Raw genomic sequence first — 15,972 nt, 5'->3', positions numbered from 1 at the left:
TCAAGAAATAGTATATTGTCCTTTTTTTCCCATCTTATTGCCCTAACCCCTTCTTCTTAAACTCTGAATCCCAAGTCCACAATTTTTCATAACTCTAAACCCACTTTCTCAAAAAAATAACTCTAAACCCACCACAAGCACGCTAGATAGGTTTCCACAATTTGTCCTACATCACCAAATCACTGAATACTAGGCTAAGGAGTGAGTTCATGTTCTGCATAATACACAAATGCAATGCACATTTACTGACAGATTTCAATTCCACCATTAAAGTCTAGGAAGCATGTATACTACATAGTAGAAGCCGTATCTGTATCCAATCCGGATACTCATGGATACAGTGGCATACTTCTTTAATTTTATTTTTCTCTCCCTCTCTCTTAAACACACACACATTTTAGGCTTCCTAAAATTTCTTAGTTATCTATTAAAAATAAAATTTACATAATATGCACTTAAAGATATTGATTTATATATAAATTTATTGAAGTATTCATGTCATATTGTATCCTAAACTTTAAAAGACTTGAGGAAAATCATATCATATTTTCTATGCGATAATCACAACTTCTTTAGTGACTTTTGCATAGTTTATCAACTACATAGATATGAATTATACTATTATATACTAAAACCTACCGAGCCAGCACCTCTTCTCTATGAATTCATAGGGCTTATTGCATTTCAATTATAGAAAACACCAAGCAAGTGCGAGTTTTGTTATCAAGTTCAATTCAAATTTAACCAAAACTCAAAAGATAAAATTAACATGTAGTAGTAGATAATTAACAATTCCACAACCCCAGAAAACCACTTTGTAAACCAACAAACAGTGAAGTTGAATCGATCAATGGCTAATTAGATTTAAAATTCATATCAACAAATAAGACTAATTTTGTTTAGACTAAAATATGAAGAAATGATAGAATACCTAACGAGATTTTTGGAAGTAATACAGGGAGCTTTGATTGCAATGCCGATCAAACTGCTTCTGGTTATGTAAATGCCCCTATCAACAACCACATAATTACAACATTAGGATTTTCACAAATTTTAGAGAACGAAATTTTCATAAAAATGAAAGATAATGATAGAAAGATATTAGAGAGTAGAGAATTGAGAGAGACTAGGTGGCATCGAGGGCGGAGACGCTAATGGCGATGGTGGTACCGATGGCAGAAAAGGTGTAAGGGGAGACCTTTACGAGGGCGTGGGCCCATGTGCCCGGATATACTCCTGTGCTTGACATTCCGAGCCGATTTGGTTGATTTGATTAGAACTGATTTGATCTGCTGCTTTATATTAAAATTCCGCAAATGCGATTTGATTTCTGAATCTTTTTGTCTCTGTCTTCTTCCTCCTCGGTTTCCTATCTCCTCTTTGTGGGACAGTGGAGACACTTCTATTGGGCTCAAATGTCTCACGTGTTGCTTATCCTTAACATAACTTCACCCCCATATTTAATTGGGCGTAATGTCTCACATAGCCCACTAAAATTCTCAAGTGCAGAGCGCACCCAAAAAAATATTGGTTAATGTACAAGATTTTATATTTACTAAGGGTGTAATTGGTTCGGTTCGGTTGGTTTTTTTTTGTGTTTGGCCAACCGAAACCGAAAATTTTGGTTTGTGAAATTCTCAATTGAAACCGACCGAAATAATTGGGAATTAATTGGTTTCGGTTTTATTGTAGTTTCAGTTGGTTTGAAAAGGAAGCAAGAAAACTTAGAAAAGTGAAGTGTACCCATTTGAGGTGTTGGAATATGCAATGTGAAACAAAGAAATTTTAGCAAAATATTGTAGAAGAAAGAAGCCCCTGCAGGCTAGATGGTACTCTCATGATATTCAGAGACAGACAAAGAAAAAGAAGGGATAGAAATAAAAGAGAAGAATCATACCATGAGAGACATAGAGGCTGACGTGAGGAGTAGTCGTGGAGGCCAGCGGCAAATGTGGGTTGATGGAGGCTGGTGTGTGTGAGATGGAGTGATGGAGGCTGTGTGTGAGAGAGAGAAAGTGATGGAGGCGTGATGGTTTGATAAGGTTTTATTAGGTTTTTTTTTTTTTTTTTTTGATAAGTTTATTAGTTTTTTGATAAGTATTAGTTTAAAAAGATAAAATCATTAAAATGAAAAGCCAAGGCCGGATGGTTTGATGATTCTGATCAGATAAAATGAAAAGCCAAGGCCCAAATGTTTTAAAATAAAAATGATGGAGGCCCAAAGTATATATAAACTAACTGAGGCCCAAAGCAAAGAATATATAAACTAACAGAGGCCCAAAGTTCCATATATTTACAAACATTATATTATATATTTAATATAAAATATAATATAATAATATATTCGGTTTGGTTTCGGTTGGTTCGGTGCATGAAAGTTTGCCAGCGAAAACCAAATCGAAAATTTCGGTTTTTAATATAATAAAACTGAAACCGAACCGAACCGAAATCAAACCGAAATTTTGGCAATGGTTCGGTCGGTTTGAAGCGGTTTTTTTGGTTTCTCGGTTTTTTGCACACCCCTAATATTTACTTTGATATTTTGTATATATTTTATAGATTTTTTTTTTTGAAGGGAAATTGGTAGGAGACTCTATTTGTTTCATAATTATGTTGTGCGATTGGGAAGAGAAAATATGAATGAAAAACTTTCATAAATTAGAATAATATCTTCAAGTATCCTTGTGACTTCCAAACGATACAAATGCTTCTTTTATGGATTAAGATCCTCTAGAGTTCCTAGGGTACTCTACCATGTAGAGTTCTTTTAATCTTAACATTTCATTTATAATAAAAGGTCTAGATTTTGCCATATCATTAATCCACTAAAAAATCTACAAAAATAATGATTTTAAAAAATAACTACTCATAAATGATAGTTATTACCTTAAATGTGAATAGTGGCTATGACATTGCAGTATTAAATGCAAAAGAAATTTGCTTATTTAGAAAATTGACTATTTTGCAACTTGAATTTGGAAGAAATATTTGAGAGATATATTCAAAACAATATTAGACACTTTAGCCCACCTAAACAACTGGCCTTTTATAGTTTGCTTTCACCTAACCAATGAAAATCCATTATAAATCTCAAAACTTACAAAACTCAATGGAGAATATCTTTCTTTAAAAAAAAAAAAATCAAAAAGTTCCATTATCTTTAACATGGATTAAGATCCTCTAGATAATGGATTGCTCAATCTTGTGAAGAAAGCTTAGATGGATTAATGGCCAGCCAGTAGAAATAGCTTTTGCTAAACGCTGGTTCCGCTTTTTAGACATTGTGAACAATCAGAGGCTAAAAAAAATGTGATACGAGCAATGTATATTGAAGATGATAAAATATTGGGCCTGATGGGCTTACCTTAATGGGCCTGACGGATTGGGTCTCTTGGGCTTGCGTGAAGATGGTCCCAGCTTTGAAGGCCCATCATTGACTGACACAGTAAGGGCCCATAAACCGAAACGTCCATAGCCCAGAAAAACCTTAAGATCCGGAAATGGGAATCCTTGCTCACCACGCTTAGAAGAATTGGGAGTAGAGTCCCACATTGAAAATATGTGGAAACCAAAAAGGAAAAGTCAACCCTTTATCACTATAAAAGGCCTAATACCCACAGAAATCGAGGTACGCTTTAATGAACCCTCTCTAACGCACTAAGTAAAACAGAGGAATTCTAACTTGACCGTCGGAGAGCCTTTGGCCGGCACCACACCGGTGCTCTCTGAAGGATTCTTTCGATTGTTTCGTCGTGCAGGTTCGATTCGAGTCGCGAGTACGGTGTGACCCATTGGTGACGATTTTCGACGTCATCAGTTGGCGCCGTCTGTGGGAATCGGGTACGGTAACATTATCGCTTCCTAGACAAAAGAGTTACATGGTACTCACACGCTCGATGGCAACCACAAATGACGTCCAAGAAGAAGCCCCCACGACTGCCCTTGAGAGACAGGTCAAGACGCTCGCCGCAGCCGTGGAGCGCCTCACCAAACAAAACCACGACCTGGTAGAGCAGCTGAATCAAAAGAGTGCGGCGGTGAATAGCCAAGGAGAAGATCAAGAAGGGAACAGTGAGGAAAGGAGAAATAATGACGGATCACAGGAGAGTAACGCCCCGAGCAAACAAGTGCGACGGGATGCTAGCATCCCTTCAGTGACGGATACAGCTCCACAACCCATCATCGCGGAGATGCAAGCGATGAAGGAACAGATGGAAGTACTGATGAACGCTCTCAAGGGGCGAATGTCCAGTGATCTTGACGACCTTGTCAACCGGACTGACTCGCCATTCACGGCGTCCGTCAATTCCTTCCCCCTGCCGAGTAAGTTCTGCATGCCGAGTATGGACAGTTATGACGGAATCAGGGACTCTCTCGATCACCTAGAGACCTTCAAGACCCTGATGCACCTTCAGGGAGTGGCAGACGCAATTATGTGTAGGGCATTCCCTACAACCCTGAAGGGCGCAGCAAGGATTTGGTTCAGCCGGCTAACACCAAACTCCATCGGCACCTTCAAGGAGCTGAGCGCTCAGTTCACTACGCACTTCATCGGAGGACATCGGTATAAGAAATCCACGGCTTGTTTAATGAATATCAAGCAGAGAGAGGAGGAGACGTTACGGGCCTACATATCACGCTTCAATAAAGAAGCGCTCTCGATCGACGAAGCCGACGACAAGATATTGGTGGCAGCGTTCACGAACGGGCTGAAGGGGGGTAAGTTTTTGTTCTCCCTATACAAAAACGACCCAAAGACCATGTCAGAGGTGCTTTACAGGGCCACCAAGTATATGAACGCTGAAAACGCACTATTAGCCCGAGAAGACAGACCCAAGAAAAGAGACAGACAAGAGGACCCCCGACAGGACAAGGGGCGGAAGAAAGGACGGATGGGAGATCGGAGGGAGGAGAGACGTCCAAAACCAATGGGCGGAAGGTTCACAAGTTTCACTCCGTTGACCGCTCCGATAGACCAAGTCCTAATGCAGATTAAGGACGAAGGATCCCTGACGTTTCCGGGAAAGCTGAAGAGTGATCCCAACAAAAGGTCCAGAGACAAATATTGCCGCTTCCACCGTGACCATGGGCACGACACGGCCGATTGCTACGACTTGAAGCAACAAATCGAAACCCTTATCCGACAAGGGAAGCTGAAGAAGTTCGTTAGCAAGGAGAGAACGGATCAACCCCCACAAGAACAACACCCCCGTCGAGAAAACGAGCGACCAAGGCCCCCATTAGGGGACATAAGGATGATAATTGGAGGAACAGGTGCGGCCGGATCGGCAAAAAAGGCTCGCAAAACATACCTTCGGATGGTACAGAATGTCCAGTTGGCGGGTACAGTACCAAAGATAGCAAGAAGGGAAGGCCCCATTATCGGGTTCTCGGAAGAGGATGCACGGCGCCTACACCATCCACACGACGATGCCCTCGTCGTCACCTTGCGGGCAGGCGACTACAATATCCACCGAGTGTTGGTCGACAACGGTAGTTCGGCCGACATCTTGTATTATCCGGCGTTCCAACAAATGAGGATTGACAGGGAGCAGCTAATACCGACAAACGCCCCGCTCGTTGGTTTCGGAGGGAGTAGAATATTCCCTTTGGGCGCAGTCACGTTATCGGTGACAATAGGAGATTACCCCCAACAAATCACCAAGGACGTAACATTCTTGGTGGTCGATTGCTCGTCAGCCTACAATGCTATTATTGGACAACCCACGCTCAACTCGTGGAAGGCGGCAACATCAACTTACCACCTGATGATCAAGTTCCCAACGGAGTATGGGGTAGGAGAGCTACGCGGAAGTCAAATTGCCGCACGAGAATGCTACGTAGCTATGATGGAGGTGGAAGACCAGATCCAGGCTTTGAACATAGAAGAACACCGAACGACGGCGGAACCCACAGAGAAGCTAGAGGAGATAACTCTCGACAGTTCCAATCCAGATCGAACCACCAAGATCGGAACGCTTGCAAAACCCGCAATCCGTCAAGAGCTCGTAGCCTTCTTGAGGAGCAATAAGGATGTGTTCGCCTGGAGCCATGACGATATGCCAGGAATCGATCCCTCGGTCATGGTACATAGGTTGAATGTGTTGACCTCGTTCCCACCCGTTCGACAAAAGAAGAGAGTATTCGCCCCGGAACGAGACCAAGCAATAGCGGAAGAGGTCCGCAAACTCCAAGAGGCAAGTTTCATCAGGGAAGTCTACTACCCCGATTGGCTGGCGAATGTAGTAATGGTGAAGAAAACGACCGGCAAATGGCGGATGTGTGTGGACTTCACCGATCTTAACAAAGCATGCCCCAAAGATAGCTATCCCCTTCCAAGGGTCGACATCCTAGTAGACTCGACGGCTCAACACCAATTGCTAAGCTTCATGGATGCTTTCTCGGGTTATAACCAGATCCGCATGCACGAGGACGATCAGGAGAAGACTTCGTTTGTAACCAGTCAAGGACTCTTCTGTTACAAAGTAATGCCATTCGGCCTGAAGAATGCAGGGGCAACATACCAGAGACTAATGAACAAGATGTTCGCACAGCAAATCGGGAGGAATGTCCAAGTCTATGTCGACGACATGCTGGTGAAGAGCCGGAAGGAGGAAGACCACTTGGAAGATCTCAAGGAAACATTCGGCACGCTTCGGTCCTACAACATGAAACTCAATCCGGGAAAGTGCGCATTCGGTGTAACGGCAGGCAAATTCCTAGGATTCATGGTATCTCAAAGGGGGATTGAAGCTAACCCGGACAAAATCCGAGCCATAATGGAAATGGCCCCCCCGAGAAACGTGAAGGAAGTACAGAGCCTTAATGGCAAGGTAGCGGCATTGAATAGATTCGTGTCGAGAGCGACGGACAAGTGTTTACCCTTCTTTCGAACATTGAAAAAGTCATTCGAGTGGACGGACGAGTGTCAGCGAGCCTTCGAGGAGTTAAAAACCTATATATCTTCACCACCTCTACTGAGCCCCTCGCAACCAGGTGAAGAACTCTTCCTCTATTTGGCTGTCTCCCCGGTGGCCGTCAGCGCTGCCTTAATCAGAGAGGAGGACAGGGCACAGAAGCCCGTGTACTACGCCAGCCGGGCACTCCGCGGTGCCGAGGAAAGATACCAACCTATGGAGAAACTCGCTTTTGCGTTGGTCACGGCGGCTCGCAAGCTCAAGCCCTACTTTCAAGCCCATACCGTGAACGTAATGACCGACAAGCCCTTGCGAAGGGCACTGAGTAATCCTGAAGCCGCGGGTCGACTGACGCTGTGGGCAATAGAATTGAGTGAGTTTGACATCAAGTACCGACCACGTGTGGCCATTAAAGGACAAGCTATAGCCGACTTCATAGCAGAGTTTATGCGGGACGCGGACAAGGGGGCAGAAGAACCCCCCCAGTGGAACATCTACACCGACGGATCATCCAATAAGCGAGTTGGAGGAGCCGGCATAATATTGCTGTCACCTGAAGGAGACAAGATTGAATGTATGGTCCGTCTCGACTTCCCCATTACCAACAACGAAGCAGAATACGAAGCGGTGGCAGCAGGACTCGACCTAGCCAAAGCCGCCGGAGCTGAAAGTGTGGTCGTACATTGCGACTCTCAAGTCGTGACCAATCAAGTAAACAGAGATTATGAATGCAAAGGGGAAAGGTTGAAGAGATATCTTGATCAAGTAAGGGCGAGAGTCGACAGGCTAAAAGCAATGTTCGTTCAGATCCCCAGGGGAGAAAATGAGCTCGCCGATCGGCTAGCCAAAGCCGCTTCAGCAGAACACATGACGGTACCGGGTAATGTACTTTCTTTTGTTCAAATCTTTCCGCTAATAGACCCCGACAACATGCAGGAGATACGCTCCGAAAGAAACTGGACTACGCAGATAACTTCATACCTAAAGGACGGGATATTGCCAGAAGCGAAGGAGGCAGCGAGAAAGCTAAAAGTCCAAGCGGCAAGGTTCGTCTTGATAAAAGACATTCTTTACAAGAGAGGTTTCTCCCGTCCTTATCTAAGATGTCTCGGGGTTGAAGAGGCAGACTACGTAATGAGGGAAGTACACGAAGGAATATGCGGGAACCATTCCGGATCGCGCTCGTTAGTGCACAAACTGGTACGAGCTGGGTATTACTAGCCAACCATGCAGAAGGATGCCGAGTCTTACGTTAAAAGCTGCGACAAATGCCAAAGGTTCAGCAATTTCATCGGACAACCAGCTGAGGAGCTAACCCCTATAACGGCTCCATGGCCGTTCGCTCAGTGGGGACTAGATATCATGGGACCTTTCCCAACAGCGGTAAGGCAGCTGAAGTTCTTGGTAGTGGGTATCGACTACTTCATAAAGTGGGTAGAGGCGGAAGCCTTGGCCACCATTACAGAAAAGAACATTAGAAACTTTGTCTGGCGAAGCATCGTATGTAGGTTTGGTATTCCTAGAGTTCTTGTCTCAGATAACGGGAGGCAGTTCGACAACGGCCACTTCCGGGATTTCTGCACACAGCTAGGAATAAAAAACCACTACTCATCACCCGCCCATCCTCAGGCTAACGGTCAGGTTGAGGTCACGAACCGATCCCTGCTAAAGATTATCAAGACTCGGCTCGAGGGGGCAAAGGGCATATGGCCAGAAGAGTTGCCGAGCATACTGTGGGCATATAGGACAACGGCGAGAACTCCGACAGGAGAGACACCATTTCGACTGACATACGGGAGCGAGGCAGTCATCCCAGCAGAAGTTAGGCTCACAAGCTACAGGGTTCACAACCACGACAAGGGCATGAATGACGAATCCATGAGGCTACAGCTGGACCTTATAGATGAGGTCAGGTCGGCAGCAGAGCAAAGGATCGCTAGATACCAGGATCGCATGTCCAGGCATTTCAACTCCTGGGTCCGACAAAGAAACTTCCAGGTAGGAGACCTCGTACTCAGGAGGGTCATGGGTGCAACTAGAGACCCGACACAGGGAAAACTCGGCCCCAACTGGGAAGGACCTTATAGAGTTACGTCGTGGAAAAGGAAAGGAGCATACCACCTGGAGACAACAGACGGAGAAAAGCTACCGCATCCATGGAATGCCGAGCATTTGAGGAAATACTACCAGTAATAGTGACACGACAACCAGTTTTTTTTCTTTTAAGACTTTTTGGCATTATTAGCTGTTCTTCTGTTCTTTTAACTGTTTAACTATTTTTGCTACAATCTTGTCGTGCCTTTTTAAGCCCGGGGGGGCAGGCACTTTTCCCTTACGCATTTCTATTAACTTTGATCTTCTACTTGGATGCCATTACAATTGCCCACAAAATAACATAGGTCCATAAGACGGACGGATCCTTCTAAAGGATGATCACTTGAGTCCACAAGATGGACGGATAAGCCTACGAGGATTATCACTTTCAACAAGATGGACTGATACAAATACAAGTCCAAAAAGCGGACGGATCACTAAGGTGATGAAATATAAGTCCACAAAGTGGACGGATCACTAAGGTGATGAAACCTAAGTCCACAAAACGGACGGATCACTAAGGTGATGAAATATAAGTCCACAAAGTGGACGGATCACTAAGGTGATGAAATATAAGTCCACAAAGCGGACGGATCACTAAGGTGATGAAGTCTAAGTCCACAAAGGGGACGGATCACTAAGGTGATGAAATAAGTCCACAAAGTGGACGGATCACTAAGGTGATGAAATAAGTCCACAAAGTGGACGGATCACTAAGGTGATGAAATCTAAGTCCACAAAGTGGACGGATCACTAAGGTGATGAAACATGAGTCCACAAAGTGGACGGAACACTAAGGTGATAAAAAAAAACTGTAAATAAAGTGGACGGATCACTAAGATGTTGAAATACATGAAATAAAGTGGACGGATCAAAGATTGGAAATTACAAAATGGACGGACATGAAATAAAGTCCATGGGATGGACGGACTGTCCTACAGGGATAATAACGTCTTACAGGGACGAATGCTCAAGTCCCAAGGTGGACGGAAATAATAGAAGAGCGTGTACGCAAAGTGGACGGACAACTAACTACGTTAAAATTTTTTACAAGTCCATTAAATAGGCATTACATTTAAAAAGTGATGTACAACGTCATAAAGTGGACGGTTCCTCATAACGAACCTCTAAAAATAGACGGAGTACGAAAAATCCTCACGGATGTAAATGCTCAATCAACACAAGATAACAAGTCTGCAATGCGGACGGAGTATCACAGATAAACAAATATTCTCGCAAAAATCCTTCCTCAAGAAGGAGGACGGAGCTTTAAACAGAGTACCAAACAATTATAAAAAGCATATGTGAACATTAAGCCAAAAGCCCCAAAGGCAAATGTTTAATACAATTAAAAAGGACGGATTGTCTTGAAATGTGAATAAAAAAAAAAAAAAAAAAAAAAAAAAAAAAAGAATGGACGGATTGTCCTCTAAATGAATTACATGGACATTAGTCTTCCTTCTGTTCAGCAACTTGGACTTCCTTCGACGGGACGGACTCTCCGTCTCCTTGAGCAGCACCGTCGCCAAAGAGGTCCTCCGTATTTTCGGAGGCGACGGGGAGGGCAGAAGTCTGGGCTTGGTCCTCAAGTTTGACCATTGACAGATCCAACTCTGGATAGGCCTTCTTGACTTGACGGAGAGAATCATCGAAGCCTTGAAGGAAGGAATCCGACAGCTCGCCCAAACAGGACTCCGAGCATCGGTACTCCTCGACGGCTACCTCTTTCGCATGACGGATCTCTTCCTTGAGTTCTTTGATCTCCGCCTCTTTTTTCTCTATGGCCGTCAGCGCAGAGGCCGTCTTCTCCTCCAGCTCCTTCCTCGCCTTCTCAGAAAGCTCCAGCTTCTTCTCCATCTTGGACCTCCATTTATGGAGTTGTCCGAGCTCTTCCTCCGTCTGCTCCGCCTTCGCGCGCACCCGGTCCAAGGTACTCTCACGGTGGAGACACCGGTCCAGTAGTCCCTTCATCATGACCAAGGATTGCGAATAGAAAAGAGACCGTCACATAATGTAAATAACAACAAGAAAGAAAAATAAAAACTTATTTGACGGACATAACCAACCTGAGCGACGGCAAAGAGGCCCGTCTCCCCCATGGCCTCCGTCGAATGGTTTCCCAGATCTTCATAGTCTTCTGCCGTGATGATGGACGACAGCTTCTCCAATGCATACTTGGAGTCATCACGGAGAAGGGAAGGAGGTCTCTCTTGCTTACCGTCTGGGGCCGTCATCAATCCCTTACCCTTCCCCTGCTTCGCTAGGGTGACGGTCTTGTTACCCTCAGCCATTAAACCAACCACAGGTTCAAGAGAGACCTTTGGTTGCTTAAATGGACGGTCAGATTTTGATGTTGGTTTCCTCTTAGGGGCTGAGGTCGACACTTTAGGTACCACCTCGCCGGATTCTCTCTGCTTGACGGCTTGGGATTTGATCAAAGCTCTCCTTTTTGCGTCCTCCATCTCTGCAAATAGTGGCAGATGAAATTAAAACTAAGTAAGGGCAGTTAAATGGCAAAGTAAAGTTGACGGGCTTACGTCTATGAACTCGTTCGTCGTATCTAATTGCCTCTTGGGTGGGCTCAGGACCGTCGCAGTACCAATGTATGGTCCTCGGGTTCACCAACTTAGCCCAAGTCCTTTCCTCCGGCGTAGTTTTCCTGCAAATCTTTTCAAGGAAACTAAACTCCTCAAGGCTGACTTGTGGGCGCCGTCTACCTGCAGAGAAAGATGATCAAGATATACACATAAAACTGGACGGATATGAAAAGCAGTACAGAATTAAGACGGACGCATACGTGTCTGGTTTATCACTGCCCAAGTTGTGTCGACGGGTATGTACTCCGTCTCCCCTGGATGGTTCATCCATCTGTCACCTTCCAGGAAGAAGTACCGACTCTTCCAGTCTCTATTTGAGTCTGGGGTCTCAAAGATCACCTTCAACAAGGGGCTCCGACTCGCAAAACTATACATCCCCCTTGATCCAGAAATCTCGTCTGGACGGTAACAGTGAAGAAATTCACGGACCGTCAATTTCCTTTCCTCGTTTGACATTGCACCGTAAAGAATCTCCATGGCTATGAAGACCCTCCAGGCGTTAGGGGATATCTGGGTGACGGACAGCCCCAGATACTGTAAGAGTTCCCTATGAAGTGTAGAAACCGGGAATCGAAGTCCAGCCTTCAACGCCTGCTCGTACACTCCGACACCGCCTACCCCTTCATAGTAACACTTCTCCGACACGTAAGGTAGACGGATGGAAACATAGTCAGGGATTTGGAAGTTGGTTCTGAAGGTGCTGAAGTGTTTCTCTCTGATGACGGATGTAAACCTATGCACCGTCCACTCGGGCAACATGATGAACTGCCTTAGTCCATCAACACCTACAACGGACTCCAGTGCTTGATCCCCGTCGTCATCGGAACCCTCTATTTCAACTATCTCCACATCCTCATTTGTTGAGGATGAAGAGGAGGCAGACGGACTCCTATCTTCGCCGGGGTTCTCTTGGTCTTTATGACCGGACGGGTATACATCCTCGTATTCCGTCCCATCACGAACCACCGACTGGTTACTTGACGCACTAGACATTTCCTACAATTGACAATGAAACCTAAGACCGACGGGTTTGAAAGTGTTGACGGGTATGGAAAGCCTAACAACAATACATGGACGGAAATGTAACTTGACTATAGTAAATTAGAAGCACTTACCAAACTTAGCAGAGGATAGGTGACGGTTGGTGTAATCAGTAGATATTCGTCCTCGACGGATTACTCTGACAAGGTTGACGGCTTCGCTCTGACAAATGTTTTCTGAGTGAAAAGTGAAAAATGAAAGAGTGAGGCGCCTTATATATATAGGAGGTGCACGGAAGACGAAGCGACGCTTCGATCCTATACAACGACCATTCAAAGAGTGACACGTGGCATGCTTAATAAATGCTGACAACCTGTCAGTACGTACCAACAGATTTGTACCCATCATGTAACCGTCAACTTGATGAATCTTCCTATAACGGGTTGATCCATCTAGAACCGTCGTCCTATCTTGCATGAATCTGTCATAAAATGACCGTCATACCCATACGTAAGGACCGTCACCCCATTGATCCTTTGACCTAAAAGGTGACGGACCATTGGGGTGAAGGGGGCAACTGAAGATGATAAAATATTGGGCCTGATGGGCTTACCTTAATGGGCCTGACGGATTGGGTCTCTTGGGCCTGCGTGAAGATGGTCCCAGCTTTGAAGGCCCATCACTGACTGACACAGTAAGGGCCCATGAACCGAAACGTCCATAGCCCAGAAAAACCCTAAGATCCGGAAATGGGAATCCTTGCTCACCACGCTTAGAAGAATTGGGAGTAGAGTCCCACATTGAAAAGATGTGGAAACCAAAAAGGAAAAGTCAACCCTTTATCACTATAAAAGGCCTAATACCCACAGAAATCGAGGTACGCTTTAATGAACCCTCTCTAACGCACTAAGTAAAACAGAGGAATTCTAACTTGACCGTCGGAGAGCCTTTGGCCGGCACCACACCGGTGCTCTCTGAAGGATTCTTTCGATTGTTTCGTCGTGCAGGTTCGATTCGAGTCGCGAGTACGGTGTGACCCATTGGTGACGATTTTCGACGTCATCATATATATTACAGTTCTAGTGGCCCCGAATATGATGTGTGATCATTTTATAACCCAAAAGAATTCTACTGCATATTGGTTACATTTTTAAGAGATATGTCTAATCTGTGAACTAAGTACTCTAGTTTACCCATTTCATCACCGAAATTACTGGTCATGAAAAGTTTCAGCCATAGTTATACAAGCATAATAATCAATTTTGAGAAAAAAAAATGTTAATTATCCGTATATATATATATATATATATATGCTTCTTGGCCTATGTACATAATAATCAATTTTCTATATAAGCAAATTTCTTTTGCATTTAATGCTGCAATGTCATAGCCACTATTCACATTTAAGGTAATAACTATCATTTATGAGTAGTTATTTTTTAAAATCATTATTTTTGTAGATTTTTTAGTGGATTAATGATATGGCAAAATCTAGACCTTTTATTATAAATGAAATGTTAAGATTAAAAGAACTCTACATGGTAGAGTACCCTAGGAACTCTAGAGGATCTCAATCCTTCTTTTATTGGAGTTGCAAAGCACAAAATTGATGTTTTCACTGTGATCGATAAGGTTAGATCGGAAAATTATTGTGTACTCCCGAGATACCATAAATACGTACTCCCTCCTCTCACATAAATGGTGAGTCCTACTAATTATATTCATGGTGGGACCCACCATTTATGTGAGAGAGGGGAGTACACATTTACGGTACTCCGGGAGTACCTAATAATTTTCCGGTTAGATCATATCCTCCACGGGTGATAAGGCACTAGTGGTAGAAAGATGTTATCCCATAGCTCAAGCACGACTTCTTTGAAGATCATCTTCAATATTAATATGGGATGTCAGCTCATGTTTTGAATTAGATAGAGATACATTAGAAGGAGAACCCGATTTAGTCCATCACTTGGGCTTAAGAGATTTTACTAAATCGAGTGATAATTAATTTAGGTTGGACTGAACGAACCAACTGTTTCCAAGTACGTAAGATTGTGGCTGAATTGGATTAGAAATGTTCATAAGAGTATAATAGGCAGCAATCCACAAGTGGGCTTTGATGTAAAGTAACCAATTAGCCATGGAAGTAGGAGTGCTTAGTAGATATTAATATTAGTGTTCACATGCAAATTATTTAGTTTGATTTTTAATTAAAGGCTCGCATGAAAATGTAATTAAAAATCGGAAGATGATTTTTAGTTGAACTTGAAATAGACAACAAATTCTATAAAAAAGAAAAGAAAAGAAATAGACAACAAACATTATAAAAAAACAATTAAAAAAAATTAAGTAATACGTATTTATATTTTTCATAAAAAGTAATACCTATGTATTTCAAATAATTTACAAGTGAAGATATATATATATATATATATATATATATATATATGTGGGGCCCAACAATTTATGGGCCAGACCCACTTATTCATGGGGAGCCCTAAGGCCCAAGCCGAAGAGGGTTATAGTCCAAACTCAATAACGTAAAGCACAAATTGGCCCGGAGAAGCAGCCGAGGACAGTGCAGTCCTCGGCTGACCCAAAGCTCCACCAAGAAGAGGGGCAAAAACGGTATAGGGACAAACTTGAAAGAAAATCTAAAATATCTAGGGAAGGCTGCCCTTATCACCTTCCCCATACATAGCTCTGCACCTAACAGAGCCGTATTCTTTAACTTTATCAACCACTCCCAACGACTTTGGTCTTGGACTGATGGGACAAGTATCAGTCTTGGAAAGGTTGACCCTACACGTGGACGAAGGAAAGTGAACGCGGGCTAGTATAAAAGAAAAAATGAGTAATCTGGAGAGGGGGGCTGGGAAGACTGGCCAAAAAGGAAGGGCCTCCCAATCCACCTCCAGGAGAAAGACTCCAGGGGTGAAGACACCTCAATCACATATGAGCACCACAAAAACCCACCGCTGGGTAACCGAGGCCTAGCCTTTCGAACCCACTCTCTACAAATGATATTGTTTGGGCCCATTCACGTGCGAACCCAACTCTACTGCGGTTCGTTACGGAACGTGTCCCTACAATATATATATATGAGATTAATAATGATCAGATCTTACAAAATTAAAAAGATTAGTAAATATTATAAAAAATGCTCCTTTAAATGTTGGTTGTAGTAGGGATTCAAATTCCTCAATCCCAATTATCAAAAATTATTTTATTAAAAATATATATCAAATTTGGTGATCAAAGTTTTCATTTAAAAAAGATTTTTCTAAAATATAAGAAAAACATTAGTTGAAATCTTGATTTTGTCTCCTTTGTACACATTTCCATTTCATTTCTTTCTCTTTTTAATAAGCTCAACCCCAAAA

The 15,972-nt window shown here is 43.4% G+C and overlaps 1 long non-coding RNA gene across 1 annotated transcript; it reads right to left on the bottom strand.

The window, feature by feature from the left end:
- Positions 1 to 653: 653 nt before the first annotated feature.
- Positions 654 to 1,891, bottom strand: LOC126695352 (uncharacterized). Its single transcript, XR_007646013.1, has 2 exons — positions 1,128 to 1,891; positions 654 to 1,009 (listed from the first exon to the last, which is right to left on the bottom strand). It is a non-coding gene; the product is annotated as an uncharacterized LOC126695352 (long non-coding RNA).
- Between the last annotated feature and the right edge of the window lie 14,081 nt (positions 1,892 to 15,972).

The sequence above is a fragment of the Quercus robur genome, chromosome 8 (genome assembly GCF_932294415.1).
Source record: "Quercus robur chromosome 8, dhQueRobu3.1, whole genome shotgun sequence".
NCBI classification, from domain to species: Eukaryota; Viridiplantae; Streptophyta; class Magnoliopsida; order Fagales; family Fagaceae; genus Quercus; species Quercus robur.
Note: the sequence above shows the minus strand (reverse complement) of the source record. Positions and strands in the feature narration are given on the sequence as shown.